Source organism: Anarrhichthys ocellatus, unplaced genomic scaffold (assembly GCF_004355925.1).
Source record: "Anarrhichthys ocellatus isolate YVR2014 unplaced genomic scaffold, GSC_Weel_1.0 scaffold15, whole genome shotgun sequence".
Taxonomy (NCBI): domain Eukaryota; kingdom Metazoa; phylum Chordata; class Actinopteri; order Perciformes; family Anarhichadidae; genus Anarrhichthys; species Anarrhichthys ocellatus.
Window position 1 is genome coordinate 7,122,578 of NW_022280045.1, and position 15,430 is coordinate 7,138,007.

The window sequence follows — 15,430 nt, forward strand, 5'->3', positions numbered from 1 at the left end:
TTCAGCGGGCAGACTGCTGTACAATGTGTGTTGGCTTAAGGGGCTTGAGTCAGCAAGCCAAACGTGTAGAAATGTGATGCCAGCTTACAGCGAAGTTGTCTTACTTACATGTGTGGTTTAAGCTGGCTTGCTAACATTAGCTACTATTACGCCAACATTCAGGAAACATATGGTTTTGTTCAGACTTGTGTGAACGTGCAGGCCAATGTTAAGCTAGCTGCTCATCAGGGACATTTTTGGCTTTTTTTCCTTTTCAATCATTTTGGCTGTATTAGCTCTATAATAGGTATATAATAAACTGTGTTGCCAAATTACATACACTCGTGCATTCTATTATATCAGGCTGTCGGTCCAAGTGCCTCAGCTGGATTCTCGTGATGCCAAGAGATCATGCGAGAATCGCAGGATCACAGATCACATGACGATCCGTCTTGTCGGGCTTCAAGTAATGCGTTTATGTCCGGTAAGCCAGAGCACGGACCAATCGGCGTTCTGTGAGGAGCTACTGGCAGCTTTGGGCGGGGCTTAGGTGTTTCAGTCAATCTAGTCTAGACAAAACAATATATACTCATTTTACTCAAATATATTTCACATCAGACGTTATCTTGTCATAATCTGATTTAAAAAGTAGAACTCAACTATGCAGCTTTTTCACGCAAAAATACAATTCGGTAATCAACCCTTTTACTTAAGTTTAACCGGGACTTTATCACATTTGCTCTCAGGGTCAGTCCCCAACCCTTCAAAACGTCGGATGACTCCCTTGTTAGCCTATACTGTTTTAGTACTATTACACATAGTCCATCTTATCAGCTAATGCATTTTCCAGCATCTACTGTACCACTGACCCTCTGGTGGCCCTGTCACCAGCTTTAAGACTTTACAGCATTTAGACTGGTAATGTACCTGGCTGGTTGCTCAGCCGTAGCCCATTAGGGTAGGATATTGCCGATTCATTATATAGGCATGAATGTCTGGATTGTATCAAAATGTTTAAGTGTTGGCAAAGGCTTGGACACTACTCTCTCCGAGTCACTACAGACAGAATGATTCAGTCTTAAATCATCCTTTTGAACAGAACACACTCAAAGTTAACTGTTCGCTTGCCTCTACTGGAGATCAGTTAAGTGTCTATTCATGATTATAACATGTATCTAGTAGCCATGAGCACACAGAGGCAGTTCCTGTGTCAGACATTTCCATCGCACTCACTTGAGCCAAGTCTTGAATATAATCCAAGGCCATTTGTTGGGTAGATCCTTCAATATGCTAATTAGGTTGTGCCAATCTTTTCTTTTTACAGTTGAGGCCTGACAGTGTCTTTGAATAGGGGAGTTCTACTATGTCACAGATGCATTTTAATATAAATTAAGTTTAAAATGAACCTGTGGTAAACTATGTTAACTATGTGAATTTACCTGGTAATTGTTTTTTTAATTGATGGAAGACGTTTACTTGTGAAGGTAAGGGGAAAGTAGATCAGGTGATTTTTACTGTGATGATGGATATGTACAGTACAGTGTTTCAGCAAATCCGAATCAGCACATTTCTGGATGACGCTTTAGAAAATGGCCCTTAGAGTATGACCATTACTGAGCCACACGGAGGAATGTTAACAGCAGCAACAAAAACAATTCTCTGGGCAGATAATATGGCCGACATCTTAACAATTAAAATTCGACATCAGGAAAATATTGTCCATCAACTTTCTATATGTTTGAGCACCAAGCATCATTGGTGTGAACGGAGTCCACCTCCTCTCGTCTAGGGGTGGGAATCACCAGAGATCCCGCGATACGATATTATCGCGATACTTGGGCCACGTTACGATATTATCACGATATTGCGATATATTGCGATTTATTACTTTTTTCAACTTCAAATTATGTCCCCAAAGGAAAACATGTTTTATCTAATAAGATAAAGTTTTCAGTCTGTTCATCTCACTTCAATCATTTTTATTGCAGCAAAATAGGATTGTCAAGCAGACAGACTGACCAACAATGTCATAAATGTTGCACCTGACAAACTGAACTGTTTGTATTACTATATAGTCAACTTAACTAAATGCAAACGTGTGGACTCAGTGTATGAACTATAACTTATATAAGTAGGATATAAGACTTATATAACTCAGTATAACTTGCGATGCGTGGACGTCAAGGGCAGAGAGACAGTTATGCACCGCACTCTCCCCATGAGCCTGGCTACTGTTGGCAGATTTAACCCCGTTGTGAGGCCACATGTCTCTATCTTTGTTTTGACCAACTTCCTACCAATCATGCTGACCCGGGACCTTTGCTGACCTCACCAGAAAATAAATCAGCACCATCTAGTGGACTGAAAAAGTAATTGATTTGATTTTTCTAAAAAAAAAAAAAAATAATAGTTTTATATAATAAAAGATCGATACTTGGCGTCCATGTATCGATACAATATCGCCACGCAAAATATCGCGATACTATGCTGTATCGATTTTTTCCCCCACCCCTACTCTCGTCCCACCGGAGTCCTGCGCTCTGTCCTGCGGTTCACCATCTTGATCCAGGATGCCACGATGGAGCCAGGTCTCTGTAAAGATTGTGGGCTCAACAGTCACAGACCTTCCGTCGGCTGGGTTTGCCTGAAGTCTTATTTCATCCATTTTATTTTTCTGCGACCGGACATCAGCAGTGGGCTGGGTAGTGGAGTAGCCTTGCGTCCCAGCTGGGTTAGCTTAGCTTCCATCTCGGCTCTCCTCCCTGGGGCAGGTTGGTGGCGTTTGGTCCGGCAGGTCTGGCTGGTTGGTCGGCCGTGGCCGGTGATTGTCTCATGATCCGCTGCACATGTATTTTAACATATGCCATACGTGCTCTAGTAATAAACATGAAAAGACAACAAATTAAGACAAAAAATGTTGAAATTTGAAATTAAATTTATGGAAGCTACTGGCCACAGCATGTACATGCACCGCCGTCATCGAACAAATTTATTGAGTCATTCTACAATATCAAAATTACAATATGGTACAAGCAATAGGTCCATGCTATACATTTCAAACTCAAATCCCAAACTGAGTAGACCGAAGGCCAAAACCACAAACCAAAGCTAGCCTATAGAAAACATCTCTATTGCGTCCCTCAGCAACAGGTCCACCGAAGACCCCCCCTCAGCTGACTTCCCCAGCAAACATTGATGGTGTATGCTCGTTTATGACCTGTATCGGTGTTTTCTTTAAATTCCATCCAGATTTGTTGTGCAGTATTGTACTTTTTTTCGTACCTGCTTGTGAAAAAACGTCCTACTTCTGCTGAGAACAAAGCTGACGAGAGAGTCGAGTGTGAACCTAAACTGTAAAGTTGTGGGTGGCCAATACAAAGATTTGTATAGCTGGTTGGAACTTTAGAGTTGGGGAATAATTATCTGTAGATTCGTTGAGGTGTATAATGTAACGCCAGTAGCATGACATTGTTTGCTTTGGTTGTTGGCTTTTTGGTTTTAAAAATGACCAATCCTGTTATTTTTGGTGATGGTAGTCTTCTGTCTACAATTACTATGAGAAAATCTGTGAGAATGTGACTTGTTGGATGCAGTGTTTATTTGAGACTTCCAGTAAATTCATCAACACCTTTCACTCAGAAGATGTAACGTTTATTCGAGAAGTGCCTGAGTACTAAAGATGTATTCTCTTATTCGCAAAAGGAAATTGAGGATTTGGAGCAGAAAATGAATCGTAAAGACGGCTAAGCAAACAAAAGAAACAACAACATCCAACTTTAATAAAACAGCAAAATTCTTGATTTCTTGTTTTACGTTGAATATAGGAACAAACCCAAGTCTAGTAGTTTTACCAAGTGTGCTGCAGCTCCCAATAGGCTGGAAACAAGAGGAGTAAGCAGACGGAACAAACACACAATGTAACCACAAGGGTGTTCCTCCGGCAGTGTGTGGAGTAAAGATTTGAATAAAGATCGCTCGATGATGTCACACTTCAGTGTTCCAGTAGAAACCTTCTCCTGTACATGTGGCTATGTGTTGGTACTCCTATACCGTTCCTCAGGAGAGTGTCCTCTACAAAAGTCTTATCAGTGGAAAACCATTTGTTTTACACTTGATTGGTTTGCATTAATAATGTAATAATTAAAATTGAATGAATACATTTTATGACACCTATGTGTCAGGCTTGTGTTTCCAGTCTCTGTGCTTCATATCCATCGCACAGACATGAGTGTTATCAATCTTCTCATCCAACTAAATAAAATAAGAAAATGTATCGACCTAATCCTTTAATTGGACTTCATTACAGATCAGATGGAAATTAAACAAATTGTGCACAAGTTATGTTGCCTGGTTGATCAGATTGGACCCACTACTCTCTGATGTAGTGGAAACACAACAGTGTGTTCCAGCGTTCTGCCTTACACAGAAAGTCATGATGAAATGTCCACCGAGTGAAAGCAATTTTTCACTAAAGTTAGAGGCCATTGTGGGAAACTTGTTCTTTAATGTGTGTGCATCTGCATGGTAGTACAGTGCTTTGCAAAATTGTGTATAGGTCCATTACTTAAAGTCCAAGCCTGTTCATGTGTACGGTTCGTCTGTGCCAGGACGTAGCTGGATATCATTAGGGTTGTATCATATGTTGCTATGCCGAGCATGTCAGTCATGCACAATGAAACAGCCTTGTAATGTGTCAGCATCAATTACTCAAGTCCAGTTCTTTTTGATCTCAAAATAAATGAAAAGCAACGATGTCAACAAATCAAAATGTAACCACACAGTGTTAAATAAATCGCATGTGGATTCTGTTTCATTCCATGTTTTTCTCTCAGTTTAACCACTCTGCTTATTCAAATCTCCAGCAAGAGCTTTGGTCAGTTTCTAAAAAAAAAAAAACTTGACATGATGGGAACATTGTCGGAACAACCTCAATCTTTACCTCTTCTCTTAAAGGCCCAATCAGTAATTCTGTTGACTATATACGTTAAGGAATTTCCACATACATAATAAAGTGTTTTGAGTTAAGGATGAAAAAGTCAGAATTTTGTGTTGCTTCATAATTGATCGGAATTTATGAATGAGCAGTTTTACAAACATTTCTCTCGTAATCAAACCTTTTTATAGTGTCTTAAAACATGAAATTAGATTTAGTTGTTCTCTAGGGTTGAAAATGTGTCGAATCAATCTATTTGAGATTGGGATTTTTAAAAAATGTTTGTATTCAAATCCCAGATTTTGGCTTTAAGAAATGGGCAAACTGGAGAAAGAAGCTATCCGGTGACAAATATATGCGGAGTAATTCAATTATGCATCCTGATATGCCCAGCTGCATGTCTGCCCATACAGTCAGCCAATTACATGCATGGAGTGCGTTCCAAGGCCACACATCCATATGTATATACAAAATCTCTGACATACAGCTTTTCACCCCTCTTTGTCCTTCTCACGCATAACTAAAACAAAATGTAAGCCTTGAAATCCTCTGACAGCTGGGGCTTTGGACTACAATCCATCGCAGTTCATGATGAAGAGGCAACTGCTCTAAAATCCAATTGAAGACTTCATGGAGATGGATGGAGATGAACACCTCTCTTCGTCATCCCTCTTTCTCTCTGCCAAACAAATGCACAAATATGGACTAGCGCAAAGACACGGACACACAACTTTCAGAGTTAGATGACATCCACCCACAATTATACAGCATCCCGCTCGCAACTGCAAAAGGAAATCTTTCAGCAGCGCCTGGGTTTGGTCTCAGCAGGCAGCGCTTCACTGCTGAGTGTGCAGCCCCTCTTGCCTTGGTGGGGGGGAGGCCTCCTCTGTCGAGGTATTATCCGCTATACCATCTAATATTCATCAGCTATGGGAGATTCAATATGCGACGTCAATATGAAGGGCTAACAATGCACCGCGGTGGTCGTTGTTGATGTGTGCGCATGCAGGTATGCGAGTCCACATTAACAAGGTACAAACAGTATGCACATGTTTGAAATAATGTTTCTAAGATTTGAATGAATAATTGAATATTTATCTACCATTTCAAAGACACAATAACATGAAATTATTACTTTTAATTTGAATCATTTTATTACATATTTGTTAACTGAACTTTTAATGCAAATGTAGTAAATTACTTTATAATGCATTTTTATTTATAAAAAAATTATAATTTGCTAATAATTCACCACCATTTTGAAATAAAAGGGTCCGTCAGTGCATGTGTTTTGGAGAGTATGACATGTGATGGATCACATGTATGTTAACATGCCACCACTTGACTTTCAAAATGGCATCAACCCAATCTTTACACTACAAAGTGACTTTGCATTTTAATTTATTTTTTCTCTTTGATCTTATTAAAAGACACAATCATCAATCGGATAAGGACGTGTGACAAAAATCATGAGATGAACATATGACGGTCAAACATGGCGAGTTATTGGAAAAGCTGCAAATACATAGGCCATGTAGTAAATAATACAAAATGTAGTGCACAACATGAGATATCTTTTTATAGAAGTGTTAATAAAGGTAAATATTCTTAAAAAAAAATGCTATTGAATGATAAAACGGATAAACACTGGCACTGCATAACACACTTGTCTCTATACGTATGTTTTGATACCTGCATAAGTGCCAAAAAACAAAAAGTACGACTGCAAACCATTCAACAGCGGATATGATCCCACTGTGTGTCTACACGCACACACACAACTGAATCACCCCCTTCCCCTCATGTCTCCCCTCTCTCCCTCTCTTTCTTTTTGGCATTCATCACTGTCTGCGGCAATGGACTGCGAAACACATTTCTATCACTATACATTACAGGTTAAGAAAAGGGAGCTGGGAATGTGTTATATATGCCGGGTTCGATTTTTATGTAGCGTCTACAGGCTCGTCCATCATTGCTCCGCAAAGGCACCCTTGTGCACTGGGGCCCTGACGAGATCTTGTCTTGGCACCGCTATCAATCACCCTACGCTGGCCCGAGCCCCGTGCCCGATGTGCAGGGGGGGGGGCATGTGTTGTGGCTGCGGGACTCCCTGCCTCCCGCTCCCTCCGCCTCTCTGTGATGGTGACGCCAACACGCTCGGTCATTCGTCATTTGAATGGTGCGGTTATATGTGTTCTATATCTGGGGTCATCATCCGCGCGTGACCTCTGCCGGTCACTGCGGAGGACCCTGTGCTTGTAATGACGGGAGGCAATCGGGTAATGATTGTGCAGAATGGGGGGACAACTATGTTGGTTTTGACCCACCTGGCACCACTCACCCGTGCAGCGATATTTGGGTCAGAGCCATTTAGAAAATGAGTTCAAGCCCTCATATGAAATGTATGTAAACCCCATATAGCTAGCAAGGAGAGCACCATGACCTGACAGCAGATTGCCTTACTCACTACATCAGGGGGTTGGATGCAATGCAGTGCTTTGATTTGTGGCCTGATATAATTTCAGTCCATCATGACCATGGAGGAATACGCCTTCACCGCTGTGATGGCTTAATATGTCCATTTACTTGCTCTGTGTTTTTATAGATGACATAAAGGGTTAAACACAGACAGGATGCTGAAGCGTGTGCCTTTGCATGGCTTCCACTAGACTAATCCTTTTTCTCCCAATGTCAGGTGGATTATATTTTGAGGAGTACTCCTTCGCCCTTCACACGCCATGATGAAAGTCACGACCTACAGAGAACACGGAGGGATTGGGGGGGAGGGGGGGTGTAAGGCGGGTGGGTGGGAGTGAAGGTGGAGGAGCGGGGGGAGAAGGAGGGAGATGGGGAAGAGGGCTTAATTAGGCCAGATCACTGCCACTCTCCACCACCACCCATCCCCAGTCCCCACACTATTCCCTTAGATACCATCCACTTAATGTTCTGTGAAATCATATTCCACTCCCCAGAGAAGAGAGAGGAATCAGAACAATAAAATGACACATTTTAAAGAGAGGCAGCACCACAGGGAAATAGACTGTTAGTGACACATGGAGGATGTTGTGGGCTGATGGATCTGTGTGGCCCATTACCAACAAACGGCATCAGGCCCAAAACACAGCAGTCTGGAAGAGGCTCCTGCACTTCAGTCAACTAAAGACGAGCTGTCCGCATTATTTTATGTCCAGTTATATATCTGATATAATTATAGTGTCTAGGAAACACATCTTCTTTAATAAGGGACATCCTAATGTCCTCACATGCGTTTCTATTTGAATAAAAGACCAGTTTTAGATCAGATAGCTACATATTTTCGGGCTGTGAGATTCAGGTCGTATCTAATTTTTGACCAAATATGTAGTTGCTACATTTTGTGTTTGCTGTTTGGACTCTAATGCCCAGAAATCAACCACCTGACAAAACGTAAAAATAACAAAAACATGAAGCTATGTGTGCAGGTCTAAAATCCTTTATACCTTTCTTCATTTTGCTTGAAAAAAGTTGAAATCCTCGTGGTCGCAGTGAATCTCCAGGGTGGTTGTCTGCTAAAAATACTCTGTAGCCTTAAGGGCTTGGTGAAAAAATACAACAGAGCAAAATTCGAAATGCCACTGTGTCCCCTGAAGGTTAAAACAATGCTGCTAATAGCTAATAGTTGTTCCACCATACTTAAAGTTGATGAAGATGACCTCAGCTGTGAATTAGAGCCCCGTCCTACAACAGTTGATTCTAAGTATGTACGGGTTGAATTCTTTGATGAACGGACCTTGTTACAAATTAAACCTAAGCTGCTTTAATTCCTTAATTAGATCTGTGTCAGTGTCATTGTTCCGTGTTTCCCTTAGCTCCATTTAAAATTAGCCGTAACGTTGCTTTTGGGCGGGGCTTAGTCCTTCTTTCTCTACGCTATTTTGTTTTCCTGAGGCAGTGAAGCAGACGGGCTGCCCGGCATGAAGCGAGCAGCGGAGACGTCCAACAAAATGGAGGTAGTCAAACAGAGAGAGGCACCCAGCGTCAATATACAGAGAGACATGAGAGGGAGGCTGTCAGGTAAAAAATACACATGGAATATAAATAATACACAGACTGGACAAACAGCTCGCCAGACAAAGACGGACAGCCGAGTTGAGACACACACACACACACACACACACAAATTGACTGATAAGACGACATGCAGGCGGGCGGGTAGAGTGGAGGGACAGAGACGGACCATGCTGCCTTGCCACACCTCGAGGACACTTTGGCAGTAAAGAGAAGCTAAAGCTAATCCCCCCGCTGTGCTTTGCCAGTTAGAGCCCTTCAAGAGGAGAGAAAGTAGCTTTACACCCCACCAAGTAGAGAGAGAGGGGGGGGGGAGAAAAGGTCCAGCATTTCCCAGCAGTCAGATAGCGTCTGTCGGGTTTTTTTTCATTAGGACACGAGGCAGCATTATCACACAGAACATCTGAATTTACCCCCATCCTTTCTATTGCTCCCCTCCAATCATTTCTGATGCACTGTCGCCCTCCCTCCCCTCTCCCTCCCACGTTTCCCACTCAATCACACAACCATGTTTTTATCCCCTACTACCTCAGAGTCCCCTATTGTTCTCAATTTCCATCTTTTCTCTTCATGTCTTTTGCTTTATTCTTCTCTTGTTTCCTCTCTTTATTCTAGTATTTAGGAGGTGGAAACAGCATCATTGAGTGTACTTTTCAAGATCCTTTCAGCTATGTTTTTCACACCATTGTTGGCCTAACGCCTCTATGCTGAGAACTAAACCTAAATCCTTGTGACTGGATGTTTCTCATTCCCAGAAGTTCGGGCTAATTATTTTTGTCGAAACACAGCAAGGTAACTTAAAGTCCAGTCAAAATGCCAGACAACAAGCAAGGAAAGTAAAACTTGCCTCTAGATGTTCAAGTTAATTAAACAATGTCTAAAAGATGAGGTTGTGGTAAACACCATTTGAATAGCATATTACATGAGTGGCTATGTGTTAGTTTGGAGCAGTAATGTCCTGTTCTAATTAACTGGTATGTAGTCACAGGTGTGCTTTTTGTCTGATGGCCTGCGGCTAGCTTCAAGCTTTAAGGTTTCGGTATTTTAGTGTCTTCAGTATATATATACGCCCCCTCTGCAGCAGTTTGGCTGCTCTTGTTTCTCTCAGTGATTATAAGCCTCTGATTAAGTGCGTGAGTGAATAATTCAACCAGCTGGAGTCCTCTCTGATGCCTGCGTTCTCCCCCCCCCCCCTCCCCCTTTCTGCGGTATGGTATGCCTGGGTCTCCCCCCGCCGTGTGACCTGCGGGTGACGGGGAAACCTGCCACCAATGTGCCCGGAAACCCTCGACGTCAACACGGCAGCATGAGCTAAAAATAGTCAGCTGGTGATAAATAATAAAACCCCTCCCCATATGCCAAGCATCGCTTTACTTTCCTCCTGATTTCAGTGTGTGCGCCTAATTGTATGACTTCATTTAAATTGGGTTCTTGTTGAAGAGAAATGTAAGTGTTCAGACTGTTTATGGTCGGCATTGTTCAGCTATTATAAGATGGGAGAATAGACCTAAAAGCTTTAATAAATCTTGAATTTTTACAATGGTAATAAGCGCAAGCACTGTGTGTTCTTAGACACACGGGGTATACCCCATCAGGTGTGCATTTCCATAGCCCATTTAAATTCAGTTTTCGAAGAAATTCATATATTTCTCTTAGTAAAGGGTTGTGGACATAAAATCATGCATTTAAATGAGAAAGAGCTATGACATACAGGCTGGCATTAGTAATAATAGCTGTGAAAATACTGTGTATTAAAACTAAATGCCATTACAGTTTTATTACTGAACTCTGCCTGATCAACATCTTCATATCCCTCTCATTTCCCACAATATAATTACACTCTATAATTCTAAATGTTGTTCCCCCCCCCACCATCTTTTACAAAGAGCTGTGTACTGTAAGTCTGGTGTAAATAAAATCATGCCAAATCAATGAAAGCGGTACCGTCCTGTTTGGAGAAAATGACACGGCGCTCCCTTTTCTGTTTTTCCTGGCTGTCTGGTCACGATTCAAAGCCCTCACAACGGGGAGCTTTGTGTTGATGCTGCTGCAGTCCGCATGGGAACCCCCCCATGCAAATCCCCCCCCCCTTCCTCCTCCTCTTTCTCTGCTCCTCTTCCATCTCTCCCTCCTTTTCTTTCTCCTCCTGCTTCTCTTTCTCTCCTCCACCCACGCACGGATCTCCACGACCAAGAGGCTAAAAATAGCATCAGGAATCCCCGCATCAATTCAGAGGGAGGAGGAAGAGGGACGTCAGCGCACACACAAGGTCATAAAACCCCTCCAGTGCTTTTCTTGATTTGTCACAGCTCCCATCAGCTTTTTTTAGGAGACCCACACCGTGTCAGATTTTATGTTCTCGTCCTGAATTGATAAAAAATTGTATCGATTCTACTGTAAACCATATTAAATGCCCCTCCAATGATTCATTTGAAAATAGAGGTGGGAATGAGATTTCACTGCAGACTCAAATCATACAAAATAAAATAGACTTTATATAGCCCGGTTTTTATCAGAGCACAAACAGTTGGAGGACATGGGGAGAACATACACAAGGAAAGAAGAGGGAGCAGCCAATAGCTGTAACAATAAGCTGAGCATGTGCTTGCAAGAATTCAGAGCGTGTATTCCCCGTTAGTCCATGCTGCAAGCGACAGGAGACCGCAATGACTGGGAGAGCCCCTATTCTTAGTAGGAGACTATTGATTTTCTTGCTGTCATTTATAATCACCGTTGATGTGCCTTCTGCTCCGAGAGAGCCTGCGTGTGCAACCTCCATCAGATAAAAGGTATGCCTTCCCTTTCCTTTCTCTTCATTCTCTTTTCTATCAGTATTGGTTAAAAAAAAAAAAGAAGAGGGGTGTGAAAAGATTGCATGATGAAAATGCAATTACAGGCTCTAATATCTGTAGCTAATAACCTTTTAAAGCCCAACTAATTTGCATTGTCACACCTTACGGCACTAGTGCACGACTTTCTTTCTGCAGGGATGAATTTTCTTATCTGACATAGCTACACCTTGAGGACACAGAAATGAACCATTTCGGTGTTACTGGTGTGGAATATAAAGGGATATTCCCGGCATTAAATTACGCTGAAAGGTTACCTGTGTGTATTTCAACTTTTTTGTCCGTGTGCAGATGGTGTGAGGTGATCACATTTCAGAGTATGGTCTTCTTGAAACTGTTTCTGAATGCTTTTCACAGAAGAGTGTACAGTCCACCTCTGCTTGCTGGTGGTAAATATGGGGGGTCAGTTGGTCACCTCCTTTGTGTTTGTTGCGGCTCTGATGATGAGACGGGGACCGAGTCTTTGAACCTTTGCATTAGTGATGAGCTTTCTCCTCTCTTTATCTCTCTTCACCATATTTTACAACTGGGCAAACCTCTCTGAGCCTCTCTTGTTAAACGCTGGTCCCATCCGCCCACACAGGTATGGGCATGTGTCCACATGTGCACGTTGACGCTCAAACACACACCCTGAGGCACATGTTTTGAACACGCACGTAAGCATAACGCCATAGCCACCCCTACCTCACACACACACACACACCAGAGTGCATTATAAATGGATCTTGCCCTGTTTGTATGTCTTTCTCTGTTGTCCTCTTCACTTCCTCTCATCATCTACCGCTCCATTTAATGCAGTGACATCATTGTGCTCTGTGAACAGAAGTTGATGGTCCAATGCTTTTGCAAAGGCCATGCCCGGAGAAAACAAGGCAGGTGTTTCTTGTGCTAGCAAAGAAGACGTCATGTGCAACCAGCAGAGACCTCTCAGTCATTGCTGCATTAACACGGCCAGTCCGTGATTAGAGGGAGGAAAGAGTATGACGTATAGCGTTTTAATGCCAGTGAGATAATGTCTCACCCAGAGATAAACGAGTTAAATAAAAGGGGGAGCCATCAAATGAAAAACAAATTCTATATGAAGATTTTAAATTTGTCTGTACTACAGCTAAATATTTTTTGTCCTCCTTGTGGAAATAATTGCCGCCGACAACAATAGATCTTCCTCGTAATGTCATTTCTAATCTCCAAATAAAAAAATAAAAAAACAGAGCAAATGTAATACTGCAGTAAATGAATAGAGCTGTGCTGTGATCGCCTTTTCTTTAGCGTGCCAAAGAGGAAACGACCATAACAAGGTTGACGGTATCTGTGTGTGCTGGGGGTCGTTTTGTGAGGTGACTAATTGCCCTGTTCTTCATCCTCCTGAGATGGACGAGAACACTCACCCCTCTGCTGCTTTAAGCTTCTGGCTGTGTGTCAGGATTACCCAGGATGCTTCTTGAGTCTCTTATTCCTTCAATGAGATCTCATCTCATCTCGGATGTTACCTGGCATGCCCGTGCATTACAGCCGCAGCCTGCACGGGCCACTTTATCATTCCCTGCACCTTGGCTTTGCTTGTGGTGGTAATAGAAAACACTTCATCACAGTTGTCCGCCTTGCGCAGGCCTCTCCGCTCATTTATGGGACTTTGGGATGCTAACATGTCAGCTGATATTTAACAATGACTCTCGCTATACCTGCCTCCTCCCTGAAAGATGGTAAAGCTGCTTATTCATTTGAGCGGCCTGAGAAGATCTAACTAATGGCCTTAGCTGTCAGAGATAAATTCCACCATCGGGCACAGGGCCCTGCCGCTGCTGCGGCTGGCAGCATGTATCTCTTAAGACGCTCTGTCTCAAGCATGCCCTCGGTATCATCTCACACTGGCTGCACCGAGTGTTCGATGACGCAGCAGCCCACGTTGAGTCACGACTCGTCTCTTATCTCTGGGATCGCAGGTTGTTTATCATGTGCGGAGCATACCAGCGTTTACGCAGGCCAGCCGATCTGTCCGGCTGAGTATGTGTCGCGTTACTCACAGGTCTTGACACTGGCTCAAGGCTCGCCGTCGCTCCCACACCACCAAACTCTCTATCCTTGAGGCATCACTCCAGTTAGTCATAGTGGAGTGAGACGACAGCCATAGCCATGACATGCAGGGAATCGACAGACTAATTCAAGATGGCTGCCTCACACTCGGCAATCATAGATGACACACTCGGAGCCAATAGGAAGTGTTTTTGAAAACCTCTGCGGTGGTTTTTCTAGCGAAGTCCTCTCTTCACCTTCTATTTCTTTCTTCCTCATCTGTCTATCATACGTCTGTCTGTTGGTTTCACTGCAGGGATTCAGCAGTAAATATTAACTATATCTGTAATGTACGAGGTAAAAGAAGTCTTTTTCTCTAAATTGCACACTGGAAGCCATGATTTATTTATACATAATGCTATTTTAAGATGTAAATAGGCAAATGTACAGTATCGTATGTTTTTCTTAGCTCATTAAAAGTTGATGGTTTGGAGATAAATGGTTCTCAAAGCATAGCGACGATACCCAAGTCATTTACGTTTCCAGAGCCCAAGATCACAGATTTGTGTCAGAGTCTTTGCAACATATGACACCTTCTATCTTTAGATCATCCATTTGCAAAACCCTTGAGCAGGAACTACACAGTTACAAAACAACAAACATGGACTGCAGTTTATTGTTCGAGGAGCACAAATTTAAGTCCTAATATCATCTGGTGGTCTGGCAATTAGAGACTAGTCTAATAAACGGATGGACTCTAGTTTGAACCCCAGAGCAGCCATGTGTTATGTAAAACTGCTCAGACTAACGGTCATTAAAACCAGGTGCATTACACACTGTACAGTCGAGATGCCAAGAACAATGAAAAACGACTCAGAGGCGCATACCTAAGTATCTTTAAGAATAGTGATTATAGAAACACATGTGACTTAACTTTCAGCGTAGATGATTCTGTGCTGAGATAATAGGCTAATCTCTGTACCTGTGTGTAATTAATTTTGGTTCACTTCACAGTACAACACATTTTCTATCTTCCTCCTCTTTTCAATTGAACCCTTTTTGATCTATTCTGTGTTGGCGCACCTGCTCTTTTTAGATATCTCTCCCACTCGGTCCGGTTTCTCTTTCTCACACACTGTGCACACTATCAGTTTCTCTCTCTCTCTCTTTTCTCTCACGCACACACACACACACACACACACACACACACACACACACACGCACGCATACTTGCACATCTCTCAGCTTCGCCCTGGTTGGTTTTCTCTTTCTCTGTAATTACAGGCTTCTTATCTACTTCCTATGTTACGTGCTGCAGCCATTGGCCTCCTCCATGTTTCCTCCTCTACCATTTTAGTGTCACTGATCATTCCGCTGCTTCTCCCTCCAGGAGCCATCAGGACAGAGACGCACAATATGCTTTAACATGGCTGGACTGGCCACGTTTGACAGCTGTATGGGACAAATCCAAGGGGCACTAAATTCTGATGGCAGTTTTTGCTAGAAAGAGGCCGTTCGAATGAAATATTGTGACATCGATATGGTTGTGTGTGTGTGTGTGTGTGTGTGTGTGTGTCTGTAAGAGAGAGAGGGGGGGGGGGGGGGGGGG